This window comes from Trichosurus vulpecula, chromosome 3 (genome assembly GCF_011100635.1).
Source record: "Trichosurus vulpecula isolate mTriVul1 chromosome 3, mTriVul1.pri, whole genome shotgun sequence".
NCBI lineage: Eukaryota > Metazoa > Chordata > Mammalia > Diprotodontia > Phalangeridae > Trichosurus > Trichosurus vulpecula.
In genome coordinates, this window is record NC_050575.1 from 332,519,446 (window position 1) to 332,534,622 (window position 15,177).

Consider the following 15,177-nt stretch of genomic DNA (forward strand, 5'->3'; position numbering starts at 1 on the left):
ATGATCTGAAAAGGAAGCTTTGACTACTTCTGCCTTTCTGCACTGGATTGTGAGGTTTTTATGCCCTAGTACATGGTCAATTTTTGAGTATGTGCCATGTACCACTGAGAAAAAGTATATTCCTTTTTATCCCCATTCAGTTTTCTCCAGAGGTCTATCATATCTGCCTTTTATAAAATTCTGTTCACCTCCTTAACTGCTTTCTTGTTTCTTTTGAGGTTAGATTTATCAAGTTCAGAGAAGGGGAGGTTGAGGTCTCCCGTTATTATGATTTTGATGTCTATTTCTTCCTGTAACTCCCTTAACCTCTCCCCTAAGAATATGCATGCCATACCACTTGGGGCATATTTGTTAAACAATGATATTGCTTCATTGTTTTGGTGCCTCCTTATTTCTTTTAATTAGATCTATCTTTACTTTTGCTTTGTCTGAGATTAGGATTGCTACCCCTGCTTTTTTTTTTTTTTGCTTTAGCTGAAGCACAATACATTCTACTCCAGCCTTTTACCTTTACCCTGTGTGTATCCCCCTGTTTCAAATGTGTTTCTTGTAAACAGCGTATCATAGGATTATGGTTTTTAACCCATTCTGCTGTTTCTGTTTTATGGGAGAATTCATTCCATTCACATTCACACTTATGATTACTGTCTGTGCCTTTTTCTCCATCCTATTTCCCCCTGTTTATGCTTTTATTTCTCCCTTTCCCCTTCTCCTCCTCAACAAAGTTTTGCTTTTGACCGCTGCCTTCCTCAGTTTACCCTCCCTCTTTATTCCCCTCCCCTATCTTACCGTTTGCCACTTGCTACTTCTCCCCTCCCTTCTGACCCCCCCTCCCTTTTTCCCCCCTTCCCTTCCTACCTCCCGTATGTCAAGTTAGATTTCTAAACTTTTCAGGGTATGTTATTCCCTTATTGAACCAGTTCAGATGACAGTGACCCTCAAATACTGCTCTTCTCCATCCCTTCTTTCCCTTTACTATAATATGTTTTTTGTGCCTCTTCATTTGGTGTAATTTGCCCTTTTCTACTACTCCCTTACCGCTTTTCTCATAGCCCTCCCTTTACATCTCTTACTTATGTTTTTTATCTTTACATCAGTTAGTTTATACAGGCATTCACAATCTATGTGTATTTTTTCAATTGTCATAATAGCTGTACCATTCTCAAGACTGACATATATATGTGTGTATATATATAACATACATATGATGATATAATCCCACATAAAGATACAGACAACCTGCCCTTATTGGTTGATAAGGTTTGTGGGGGTTTCCCCCCCTGGTTACCTTTTTATGTCTCTCTTGAGTTTTGCATTTGGAGATCAAATTTTCCATTGAGTTCTGGCCTTTTCATCAGGAAGGTCTGGAATTCCCTTATTTCATTGAATGTCCATCGCCTTGCCTGAATAATTATGCTTAGTTTCGCTGGGTAGTTGATCCTTGGTTGTAGTCCCAGCTCTTTTGCCCTTCAGAATATTATATTCCAATTTCTCCTGTCATTTAATGTAGAAGCTGAAAGATCTTGCATGATCCTTACTATAGTTCCACGATATTTGAATTGTTTCTTTTTGTCTGCTTGCAGTATTTTCTTCTTGAGTTTGTAATTCTGGAATTTGGCTATAATATTTCTTGGTGTTTTCAATTTGGGATCTCTTTCAGGGGGTGAACGGTGGATTAATTTAATGACTATTTTTACCCTCTGGTTCTAGGACCTCTGGGCAATTTTCTTTAAGGATTTCATGGAAGATACTGTCTAGGCTCTTTTTTCATCATAGCTTTCAGGCATACCAATAATTCTTAGATTGTCTTTCCTGGATCTATTTTCCAGGTCTGTTGTTTTCCAATCAGATATTTCACATTTTTTCTATTTTTTCATCTTTTAGATTTTGTTTGACTGATTCTTGATGTCTCATAGAGTCATTAGCTTCTACTTGCCTAATTCTTTTTTTTTTGCCTAATTCTTATTTTTAATGTTTTGTTTTCTTCCTTTGTCTTCTCTATCTCCTTTTCTATTTGGCTGATTTTACTTTTCAATGAGACAGTTTCTCTGTTTTTATTCTGATTTTCCTTAACCAATTCCCCAATTTTCCCTTTTAAAGATTTGTTTTCTTCAATGATTTTTTTTTCCATTTTTTCTTTTACCTCCCTAATTTGGTTTTTAAAGTCCTCCTTGAGTTCTTCCAGGAATGCTTTTTGGTCTGCAGACCAGTTCACTTCCCTTTTGAAGTTTCAGATGTGGGTGTAGTGTCCATGCTGTCCTCTTCTGAACTGATAGTTTTGTCTTCCCTGTCTCCATAATATGAGTCAATTGTCTTTGAAAACTTCTTACAATTCTTTTTCATGATGTTTTTTTTTTTTCCCTCCTGGGTTCTGAAGTGGATCTCTGTTTCTGAGGTTCAGGGGTCTCTGTCCCAAGTTTCTTTTGTTGGGATCTAGCTTTATGTGCTATGGCCTCTGGTTTTGTGAGATATGGGGGAGAGGTGGTCTGCCTGCTAGGAGTCTCCTTTTCCCCAGGACTTCTCTACAGCAGGGGTGGTCTCAGCTCATGTCTGTTTTGGTGTCTGCCACTTTCCCTGGCTGTGCCAAGCCAAGTCTGGGGTCCTGGCATTGATGTTAGTTAGCTCCACCCCCTGGGGCTCAGTTACTCTCATTGTTCTGCTAAGGTGAGGGTTGCTGGGACACCTCTCTTCCTCCACTAGTCTCTTTCTCCCACCACTTCTCTTGCTTCTCTCACTACTGAAGCCCCACTTCTGGCTCCTCTGTTTCTCCTGAGGTTTTATTCTCTGGGTTTATTCAAGGGAGGGATATGAGGTGATTTACCTGCACATCCTGGTTGCTGGGAGTCCAAAAAGGTGAGTTTCAAACCTTTAGACTGTAGGTTGGAGGCCTCCGGGTTAGCTGCTCCTGTGGCTGCAGGCTCTGCAATCTGAACAGACTCCCATCCTGGGCTGAGAGGCCTGGGGCTCGATTGCCACCTTAACTTATACTTCTGCCGTGGGCCTGTTTCTGCTCCGGCATTTTGCTCACCCAGTGCTCTTCCAGAGCCGCAGGCTGGCTGGATTCCTCTGCTGCCCCCAGTTGGTTTGGACTGGTGCCAATCCATGTGCCTGGCACTCCTACCCCTCTCAGTCTACTAGTGGCTTCTAACTCTCTCAAATCTGCTCATATTCACTTTTTTATATTTATCTGGCAGAATTTGTGAGAGAGCTCCAGTAATTCCTTCCTTTCAAGTGCCATCTTGTCTCTGCCCCTCTGTAATGACTTTTAGGACATGCACAGATCTAATACCTTGCTGCACTGTCCACAATAAGCTTAGATTCTTGTTTGAGCTCCAAAGCACAGTTTCTTGATTTGGGAGTCTCAAATAGGTCCCTTAGCAAGTTACCTGGCTGAAACCGGGGTAACTGTCAGATATCACCAAGGATAATAAGCTTCACGAGTTTGACACATTTATGCAACACATTTACAACTGCTCAAAAAACCACTACACAAAATAAGTTGACTTCATAAACAACAAGCACTCTCATCGGAGAAAACTTCCATGGATTTTCTCATTTGTTCTCTGCCATGAGTATAAGCTGTACTTTACCGGATGTAAGGTATAAGAAGCAATACTCTTCTCTCTCAGTAAGCCAGTGACGTTATCAGTGGATGCTGTAAATAACACTTCTATATGTTTATTGTCATTCCATTAGCTTTGATGAACAAAAGTGTTCCATTCTTCTTGTGTGTCTTGTTCTTGCTCAAAGTCTTCACAAGCTTTCCACACTTCTATCACTTCCATTTTCTCCACATACTTAAAGAGATGGCTAACAACTGTGGTTTTTATGCAGCCACCTTTCCCACTGACAACTGTCACTGTACTAGTATAAATCATTTCCAGGGCAGCCACCTAATCCTGGTTCAGTTATACTTGGTTTGGCATTTCAAAACCAATTTCATTTTCATCATAATGAAAAATTAATTACTGTGGCTCTGCATAACCATCATTTTCTAATTGTTCTTCTTGAAATTCACTGGTGTTCATTGCACCATCTCCTTCTGCATGGTTAGATTTCCTTGTCTCCATAGATGGAAGAACTTCTTTCACATCCATTTTTCAATTCCATGGTGGTGATGTCATACAGTCATGTACCAAAGAAGAAACATCTCAGTTTCATAAAGATCACTGAGAAAGATACATTCCTTCTCTTTTGTCACTACCCTAATATATTTCAAAATCATCAGAGAAGATCAAGCATCTGAAATGATACCTTTGCAGAAAACTTAGGATTTAATTCACCTTCTTTAACATAAGTATGCCCATTCTCTCTACATATCTGTCTCAATTTATTAGGTGTCACTAATGCATTCTTCTTCAAATTATATATTTTTGGAAAAGAAATTCATACTGACAAAATTCCAGTCAAGTTGCTTCACACCTAATGAGCTTCAGTTCTCTGTCGGTTATTCTACCAAAGCCAAGTTTCCATGGTCAGGTATTTAGGACCTCCTTCAAGTCTTTGAATAAGCTCTCAGGATGCTCTAGATTCAGAAGACTGAAAATACTGAGGCAGAAGGATTGGAATGGATTCTATTATTCTTGGAAACTTCGAAGCTCCCATAGTTTGTAAAGCAATTGGATTTTTATTTAATGAACTTTGATTTTTTTTCCTCCTATGAAGATTTTCCATCTTTTCCCCTGAGGACACTTTCTTGCCATTCTTCTTCAAAATATCTGAGTTCTTCTTGAAGATTTCCAAAGTTGTGAAAACTTGAACTTTTATATACTTACTTTATTTTAAAATTAATTTGTTTTTAGTTTAGAACATTCAGTTCCACAAACTTTTGAGTTTTAAATTACCCCCCTCCCCAAGATGGCATGCAATCTGATATAGGCTCTACATATACATTCATATTAAACATATTATCACATTAGTCATGTTGTAAAGAAGAACTATAACCAATAGAATGAATCACAAGAAAGAAGAAACAAAATGAAACAAAAAGGAGAGAGAGCAAATAGTATGCTTCGATCTGTATTCAGACTCCATAATTCTTTCTCTGGATGTGGATATCATTTTCCATCATGAGCCTTTTGGACTTTTCTTAGAACCTTGCATTGCTGAGAGAACCAAGTCTATCAAAATTAATCATTGCAAAATGTAACTGTTAGTGTGTACAATGTTCTCCTGCTTCTGCTCCCTTTACTCAGCATCAACTCATATAAGTCTTTTGAGGTTTTTTGGAAATCCACCTGCTCGTCATTTCTTACACCACAATAGTATCCCATTACATGCATACACCACAACTTGGTCAGCCATTCCCCGATTGATGGCCATCCCCTCAGTTTCCAATTCTTTACCACCACAAAAAGAACTCCTATAAATATTTTTTTACATGTGGGTCCCTTCCCCATTTCTATGACTTCTTTGGGATACAGCCCTAGAAATGGTATTGCTGGGTCAAAGGGTATGCCCTTTGGGCATAGTTCCAAATTGCTCTCTAGAATGGTTGGATCAGTTCACAACTCCACCAACAATGCATTAGTGTTCCAATTTTCCCACATCTTCTCCAGCATTTATAATTTTCCTGTTTTGTCATGTTAGCCAATCTGACAAGTATGACATATACTTGCTCTAAATAGTCTTATCTAAAATCATCTTGAAATTCACAGGCCTTAAGAAAAAGTGTACAAATATATCTTTGATTGGAGAATAAGTCTGTCTGTAAAAAGTAAGATGGCAATCCAAGGGAAAAGTACTGGGATTCAACAAGTTTTATTATTGCTTTAACTTTCCACCAAGAATTAACCAATGGAAACTGTCTAAAAACTTGACCTTCTTTGTGGTGTTTTCATCTTCAGTTACATCCCTCCATGATACAGATCCTCCATGTCCATGAAGAGCAGTTCTTTCTCTTCATCTTCAACCATGACCACTTCCTTGTTTTTGTCCTCCTCCTCCTCCTGTGGGCTTTTGTCTGTCAACAAAGATCGCTGCAACATCAGAAGGTCTCCATTGTCAGGGTAGCAAAGGTAAAGCCCTCAAGGTACCCCAAGCTTGTGGAGCCCTCTGCTTGCCTTCTAATATTGGTCGCATTGGTTTTGTTTGTGTAAAACTTTTATAATCTACTAAAATCAAAATTATCTCTTTTACATTTCATAATGGTTTCTATCTCTTCTTTGGTTATGAATTCTCCCCTACTCCCATACTCCCTCCTACTCTGATGAGTAGACTATTCCTCTTCTAATGTACTTATAATATCACCCTTTATATCTGAATCTTGTAACAATTTTGACTTTACATTTTATATACAGTGTGAGATGCTGGTTGATACCTAGTTTGTGTGCTATTTTTTCTAGTTTTCCCATTAGTTTTTGTAAAAAAGTGAGTTCTTATCTCAGGGGCTGGAGCCTGGGTTTAACAAACACTAGGTTACCATGTCACTTCTTATGATGTCTTGGGTACCTAATCTATTTCATTGATCCACCACTCTATTTCTTAGTCTGTATCAGATAGTTTTATGATTACTATTTTATAATGTAGTTTGGAATGTAGTATTTCTAGGCAACCTTCCTTTGCATATTTTAAATTAATTCCCTTGTTATTCTTGATCTCTTGTTCTTTCAGATGAATTTTGTTATTATTGTTCTAGCTCTATCAAGTATTTTTTGGTTTAATTCTTTGTTTTAAGGTATTATTAGTTTGAATTATTGTGAGAGAGCTGAAAGTACTTCTCAAGGAAAGAAAAGCATTCCAGATGCTGATGTTCTCAGGTTTACCCAGGAAAAGTACATAAGCAAGATTTTGTGAGAAATTTATACTTAAAATTGTACCTGTGTCCATTGTGTCAAATGCCATGATCCAATTGTCACATGGGTTACACGAGTTTTTAAAAAGAAAAACATAGTTACTAATGAACTCCTCCTTCACTTAACAACTATTTCTTGAACATCTAGATAATTTAGTACCTCTGTGACCTTGGGAAAGTCGATTAACCTTTCTAGGTCACAGTTTCCTCATCAGTAAAATTAGTGGGTTAGAATAGATTGCCTTTAAGTCCCCTCACCCAATTTCTAAATCTGTCGTCCCATGACCTACTTTAGGGAAGATGATTGTCTGGGTATTATGCAGCTATAATGAGCTACAAAATATAGGGAACTTAAAACCCAGTATAAAATCATTCTTTTGAATATATAGATTGCAGCTCCAAATTACACCTTGTTGATTTTCTCTGTGCATGTATGTGTATGCATGTGTGTGTATGTGTGTGTGTGTGTGTGTGTGTGTGTGAAGTAGTCCAATAATCCTGAGATATTATTTAAAGCATTTGATTATATTTTTGGACATTTTTCACACCAGCTGTTTCTATTTGATAAGACAAATATTATGAATGCTTTTCTCTCTCTTTATTATTATTTTATCAATACTCTCACTGGGATAAAAAAAATAAAACATTAGTAAGGGTGACTAGCAATATTGAGTGATAATTCTGTATTTCTTTCTAACAATCCTTAACTTTATTATTTTCTTCTTTCATTCTTAGATCCACTTCAAATCTACTTCTATGGATTTTATATTGTGTGGTTTGATTGCAGATTCTGTATTTTATGAAGTGTTCAGTGATTTTGATTTCTGATTGATACCTTGAATAGCAGCAAGGAAATTGCCTTTCGATTACCTTCATAGCTCTCTTCCTGAGTAATCACAAACAGGCACTCAAACTATATCCAGTCAGAAAAAAAATCAAGTGGAGAATTAAGCGATTAATGAGTGGCTTTAAGGAACTAAGGGTGAAAATATGGACAATTTTCAAAATTTAAACAACAATCACAAGAACATCCTTCTATTTTACCTTGCTTTTTTTCTGTCCTTTATAAAATTACCCAGCACCAAAGCGGAAGCAGCTGTGCACACCAACGTGCAAGACAGGCTGGGGGAAAGCTGGGTGCCTGAAATGGGCAGAGATTCCCAGGCCTGCAAACACAGGATGGCAGTCTATGGAAGTGATGAGAGGCAGCAGCGCAATGCCACCGGCCATGAGACATCACCTCCTGAGGCTTACAGCCCAAAGGTATGAAACACATCTTCTTGAACTTCCAGGAGACATAATAGCCAGATAAATGACTCTAATCCCTCCTCCCCTGACCCAGAGAATTCCTTGGGAAAAAACACTGGAATAGAGGAGACAGAAGTGGGCCCTCAGTGGCCAAGCAGTAGGAGTTCCTGAGTCCCAGAGGGGCAGAGCCAGCAGGAGTCAACACCAGGAGCCCAGATGTACTCTTGCACCCCCAGGGGAAGTGGCAGACACCAGCACAAACAACAAAAAGCTGAGGCAATTGCTGAAGACCAACAGTGCTGGAGAGCAGCCCCAGGGGAAGAGGAGACTTCAGGCAGCCAGACCCCTCCCACACACCTCAGGAAACTGAAGGCTATAATACACAAAGACAGTAACTAGTTTCACAATCCCCAGAACAAGAAACCTGGACAGAGGTCCCTGAGCCCTAAAAGCAGAAATTCACTCTAAAGCCAGGAAAAAGCTAACCAACATGAAAAAGAACACAAAAAAACTGAGGACCATTGTTTCTTTATATGGAGACAGGCATAATGAAAATACCAATTTGGAAGAGGATAGCAATGACACTATCCCTACATCTGATACCTCAAAAGGGAATGTGAACTGGTCTCAAGCCCAAAAAGCATTACTCGAAGAGCTAAAGGAGGATTTAAAAAACCGAACTAGGGAGGTAAAAGAAAAAATGGAAAAAATGGGAAAAAAGCCACTGACAACATCAAGTCCTTAAAAAATAACATTGGTGAAATAGCTATGGAGATTCAGAATCTAAGTATAGAAAATGACACCCTGAGAGGTAAAATCAAACAATTGGAAAAGGAGACTCAAAAGCAAAATGAAGACAGGTAGGAGTCCTACCAAATTTTCTTTATGACACAGATATGGTACTAATACCCAAACCAGGTAGAGTCAAAACAGAGAAAGAAAATTATAGACCTATTTCCCTAATGAATATTGATGCAAAAAATTAAATAAAATATTAGCAAAAAGATTACAGCAACTTATCATGAGAATAATACACTATGGCCAGGTAGGATTTATTCCAGGAATGCAAGGCTGGTTCAATATAAGGAAAACTACTACCCTAATTGACCATATCAACAACAAAACTAGCAGAAACCATATGATCATTTGAATAGATGCAGAAAAAGCATTTGAAAAAAAAACATTCCTATTAAAAACACTGGAAAGCATAGGAATAAATTCAGCCTTCCTTAAAATTACAAATAGCATCTACCTAAAACCATCAACAAGCATTATTTGTAATGGGGATAAGCCAGATGCATTCCCAATAAGATCAGGGGTGACACAAGGATGTCCATTAGCACCACTACTATTAAATTTGGTACTAGAAATGTTAGTTGTAGCAATAAAAGAAGAAAAAGAAATTGAAGGAATTAGAATCGGCAAAGAAGAAACTAAATTATCGCTTTTGCAGATGATATGATGATTTACTTAGAGAATCCTAGGGAATCAATTAAAAAACTACTTGAAATAATAAACAACTTTAGCAGAGTTGCAGGATTTAAATAAATCCACATAAATCCTCGATATTCCTATACATTACTAATAAAGCCAACAGCAAGAGATAGAAAAAGAAATTCCATTCAAAGTTACTGTAGACACTATAAAATATTTGGGAGTCTATCTGCCAAGACAAACTCAGGGACTATATGAATATAATTATGAAATGGTTTTCACACAAATAAAGTCAGATCTAAATAAATGGAAAAATTCAGTTGCTCATGGTTAGGCTGAACTAGTATAATAAAAATGACATTTTTACCTAAATTAATCTATCTATTCAGTGTCATACCAATTGAACTACCAAAAAATTATTTTACAGAGCTGGATAAAATAATAACAAAATTCATCTGGAACAACAAGAAGTCTAGAATATCTATGGTATTAATGAAAAGAAATGCTAGGGAAGGTGGCCTAGCCATACCAGATACTAAACTGTACTATAAAGCAGCAGTCATCAAAACTACCTGGTACTGGCTAAGAAACAGAGTTGTGGATCAATGGAATAGGATAGGTACACAAGATGGAGAAGTCAACAACTATAGCAATCTACTTTTTGATAAACTCAAAGAGGCCAGATTCTGAGCCAAGAATTCACTATTTCACAAAAACTGCTGGGAAAATCTGAAAATGGTAGGGCAGAAACTGGGCATAGACCAATATCTTACACCATATGCCAAAATAAAGTCAAAATGAGTTCATGATTTAGGAATCAAGGCTGATACAATATTTATATATATTTGGGAGAGCAAGGAATACTTTACCTATCAGATTTATGGAAAAGAAAACAATTCATGATGCAACAAGAGATAGAGAGCATTACAAAATGCAAAGTGGATAATTTTGATTATGTTAAATTGAAATGTTTTTGTATAAAAAGAGCCAATGCAACAAATATTAGGAGGGACACAGAAAATTGGGAGAAATTCTTTACAACCAGTGTCTCTGATAAAGGCCTCATCTCTAAAATATAGAGGGGAGTGAGCCAAATATATAGGGATACAAGTCATTCCCCAATTGAGAAATGGTCAAAGGATAGGAACAGGCAGCTTTCGGAGGAAGAAATTAAAGATATCTATAGGCATATGAAAAAATGCTTGAAATCACTACTGATTAGAACAACGCAAATCAAATGAACTCTTAGGTACTACATCTATCCTGTCAGATTGGCTAAAATGACAAAACAGGAAAATGATAAATGCTGGAGAGGATGTGGGAAAATTGGAACATTGTTACATTGCTGATGGAGTTGTGAAGAGATCGAGCCATTCTGGAGAACAATTTGGAACTATGCCCAAAGGGCTATAAAAATGCTCATACCCTTTGACCCAGCAATACCACTTCTAGGGTTGTATCCCAAAGAGATCACACAAGTGGGAAAAAGACCCATATGTACAAAAATATTTATAGTGGCTCTTTTTTTTAGTGGGAAAGAATTGGATATCAAAGGGATGCCCATCATTTGGAGAATGGCTTTAGAAGTTGTCATATATGAAGGTAATGGAATATTGTTGTGCTCTAAGAAATGATGATGATATGGACTTCATAACAACCTGGAGAAACCTACACGACATAATGCTGAGTGAGTGGAGCAGAGCCAGGAGAACATTATACATAACCACAGATATATGGATTCCGTGAGGACTAACCCTGACAGATTTCACTCTTCTCAGCAACACAAGGTACAAAGAAAACTCCAAAGGACTCACGATGGATAATGTTATCTACATCCAGAGAAAGAACTATGAAGTTTGAATGCAGATTGAGGCACACCTCATGCTCACCTTTTTCCCCCCTTTTATTCTTCTCTTTTGTTTTTGTTTTTGGGGGTTTTTTTTGTTCCATTTCTTCTTTCTCATGATTCATTCCATTGGTCATAATTCTTCTCCACAACTTGACTAGTGTATAAATTAATTCAACGTGAAGTTATACATGGTAGTTATATGAGATTTCATGCCATCTTGGGGAGGGAGGGGAGAAAATCTAGAACTCAAAATTATGTAGAACTGTGTGTTGTAAACTAAAAATAAAAAATAAAATAAAATAAAATTGATAAATCCTTGCTCAATTTGATTTAAAAAAGAAATAAAACCAAATTACCACTATCACAAATGAAAAGGGTTAATTCAACTCCAATTAAGAGGAAAGCAAATCAATAATTAGGAATTATTTTGCGCAATTGTATGCCCATAAAGGTGACAACCTTAGGGAAATGAATGAACATTTACAAAAATATAAATTGCCCAGGTTAACAGAAGTGGAAGCAAAATACCTAAATAACACCATCTCAGAAAACGAAATTGAGCAAGCCATCAATGAACTCACTAGGAAAAAATCTCTAGGGACAGGTGGTTTTTCATGTGAATTTTATCAAACATTTAAAGAACAATTAATTCCTATACTTTATAGACTATTTGGGAAATTAGGGGAAGAAGGAGTCCTACAAAATGCTTTTTATGTCACAAATATGATACTAATACCTAAACATGGCAGAGTCAAAACAGAGAAAGAAAATTATAGACCAATTTCCCTAATGAATATTGACGCAAAAATTTTAAATAAAATATTAGGAAAAATATTACAGCAACTTATCTCAAGAATAATACACTATGATCAGGGAGGATTTCTTCCAGGCAGGCAAGACTTGTTCAATTTTAGGAAAACTTTTATTGTAGTTGATCATATCAACAACAAAACTAGCATAAACCATAAAATTATCTCAATGGATGCAGAAAATGCTTTTCAAAAAATACAGCACCCATTCCTATTAAAAACACTAGAAAGCAAAGGAATAAAAGGAGTCTTCCTTAAAATTATAAATAGCATCTACCTAAAACCAACAACAAGCATTATATATAATGGGGATAAGCTAGATGCATTCCCAATAAGATCAGAGTTGAAACAAGGATGTCCATTAGCACCCTTATTATTCAATTAGGTAATAGAAATATTAGCTTTAGCAATAAGAGAAGAAAAAGAAATTGATGGAATTAGAATAGGCAAAGAAGAAACTAAGTTATCACTCTTTGCAGATGATATGATGATTTAGTAACAGAATCTTACAGAATCAAGTAAAAAACCACTTGAAATAATAACTTTAGCAAAGTCACAGGATATAGAATAAACCCCCATAAATCCTCAGCATTCATATACATTACTAACAAAGCCCAACAGCAAGAGATAGAAAAAGAAATTCCATTTAAAGTTACTGTAGAAAATATAAAATATCTGGGTGTCTACCTGCCCAGACAAACCCAGGATCTAGATGAACACAATAACAAAACATTTTTCACACAAATAAATCAGATAGAAATAAATGGAAAAAATCAGTTTCCTATGGGTAGGCTGATATATAATAAAAATGACAATTTCACTTAAATTAGTTTACGTATTCAGTTTCATACCAATCAAACTATCAAAAAATTATTTAAAGAACTGGACAAACTAATAACAAAATTCATCTGGAAGAACAAAAGGTCTAGAATATCAATGGAATTAATGAAAAGAAATTCTAGGGAAAGTGGTGTAGCCATACCAGCTATTAAACTGTATTATAAAGCAGCAGTCATCAAAACTACTTGGTACTGGCTAAGAAACATAGTGGTGGATCAGTGGAATAGTTTAGGTACACAAGATGCAGTAGCAAATGACTATAGCAATCTACTCTTTGATAAACCCAAAGAATCCAACTTCTGGGTTAAGAATTCACTATTTCACAAAAACTGCTTGGAAAAAACAAGAAAATGGTATGGCAGAACCTGGGCATAGATCAATATCTTACATTGTATACCAAAATTAAGTCAAATGGTTTCATGATTTAGGAATAAAGGCTGATACCATAAGCAACTTTGAAAAGCAAGGAATAGTTTACCTGTGAGATTTATGGAGAAGGGAAGAATTCACAACCAACAATATGTAGAGAACAACACAAAACGCAAAATGGAAAATTTTGATTATGTTAAATTGAAATGCTTTTCTGTATAAAGAAAGCCAGTGCAACAAAGATTAGGAGGGAAGTAGAAAACTGGGAATCTTTACAACCAAGGTCTCTGATAGATGCCTCATCTCTAAAATATACAGGGAATTGAGCCAAATTTATAGGAATACAAGTAATTCCCCAATTGAGAAATGGTCAAAGGACATGAACAGGCAGTTTTCAGAGGAAGAAATTAAAGGTATCTATAGTCATATGAAAAAAATGCTCTAAATTACTATTAATTAGAGAAATGCAAATCAGAACAACCCTTAGGTACAACATCTCTCCTGTCAGATTAGCTAACGTGACAAAACAGGATAATGATAAATATTGGAGAAGTTGTGGGGAAACTGGAACCCCAATGCATTGTTGATGGAATTTTGTACTGATACAACCATTCTGGAGAGCAATTTGGAGCTATGCCCAAAGGGCAACCAAACTGTGCATACTCTTTTGTCCAGCAATAGTACTACTATGTCTGTATCCCAAAGAAGTAATAAAAACAAGGAAAGGGCTTATGTGTAAATAAATATGGCATCTCTTTTTGTGGTGGCAAAGAATTTGAAATTAAGGGAATGCCCACCAATTGAGGAATGGCTGAACAAGTGGTGGTGTAATAATGTAACTGAATACTATTGTGCTTTAAGAAATGTTGAGCAGCTGAATTTCAGAAAAACCTGGAAAGACTTAGATGAAACCATACTGAATGAAGTAAGAAGAGCTAGGAGAACCTTGTATACAGTAATAGTAATATTGTGCAATGATCAACTGTGGTTCACTTAGCTCTTCTCAGCAATGCAATGGTCCAAGACAATTATGAAAGACTCATGATGGAGAATGCTGTCCACAACCACAGAAAGGACTATGGAGTCTGAATGAAGATTGAAGCATACTATTTTCACTTTTGGGGGTGTTTTGTGGCTTTTCTCTTTTGTTCTTTCTCTTCTTTTACAGCATGACCAATGTGGAAATATGATTACAGGATTAAACAGGTATAAGCTATATGAGATTGCTTGCCCTCTTTGGATAGGCAGAAGAGAGGGAGAAAAAATTTGAAACTCAAAATCTTATAAAAATGATTGTTGAAAACCATCTTTAAATGGAATTGGGGGAAAAAAAACAACAAAATGTTGTTTTATCCAAAAAAGGAGCTAATTTGCTTCTCCACTATAAAATAAATGCATAACACACACACACACAAAGATGTCACCTAAACAGAACCCATCATTATAAAATTGTCTTATCTTGCCCCATTACCTTTTGTTTTTTTTATAGCTTGATCATAAATCCACTTCTATTGCCACAGCATTAATTCCCTTAATTGATTACTCCTCTCTCCTCACTGAGTTGCTCAAGCTTGTTAGCAATATTTGTGCATACTTCTAGTCTGACATAATCCCTGACCTTGGCTCTGATACCTCAGTACATATCTCCAACTCACTTGACCAAGCATCTCCTAGGGCCCCACTCTAATTCATAAGCTTGCATCCTTATTATCAATACTTTTTTCAGAAATCATTTAGCCTAAGCTGGCTTTGCTTCCAATATCCTAGGCATAGTTTACTAGCAAGTATATACATCTCTCTGCAAAGTGGGTAGGTACTAAGTTATAAGTTATAAA

The 15,177-nt window shown here is 36.5% G+C and overlaps 1 pseudogene; it reads right to left on the reverse strand.

The window, feature by feature from the left end:
* Positions 1 to 3,282: 3,282 nt before the first annotated feature.
* Positions 3,283 to 6,843, reverse strand: LOC118842565 (annotated as a pseudogene).
* Between the last annotated feature and the right edge of the window lie 8,334 nt (positions 6,844 to 15,177).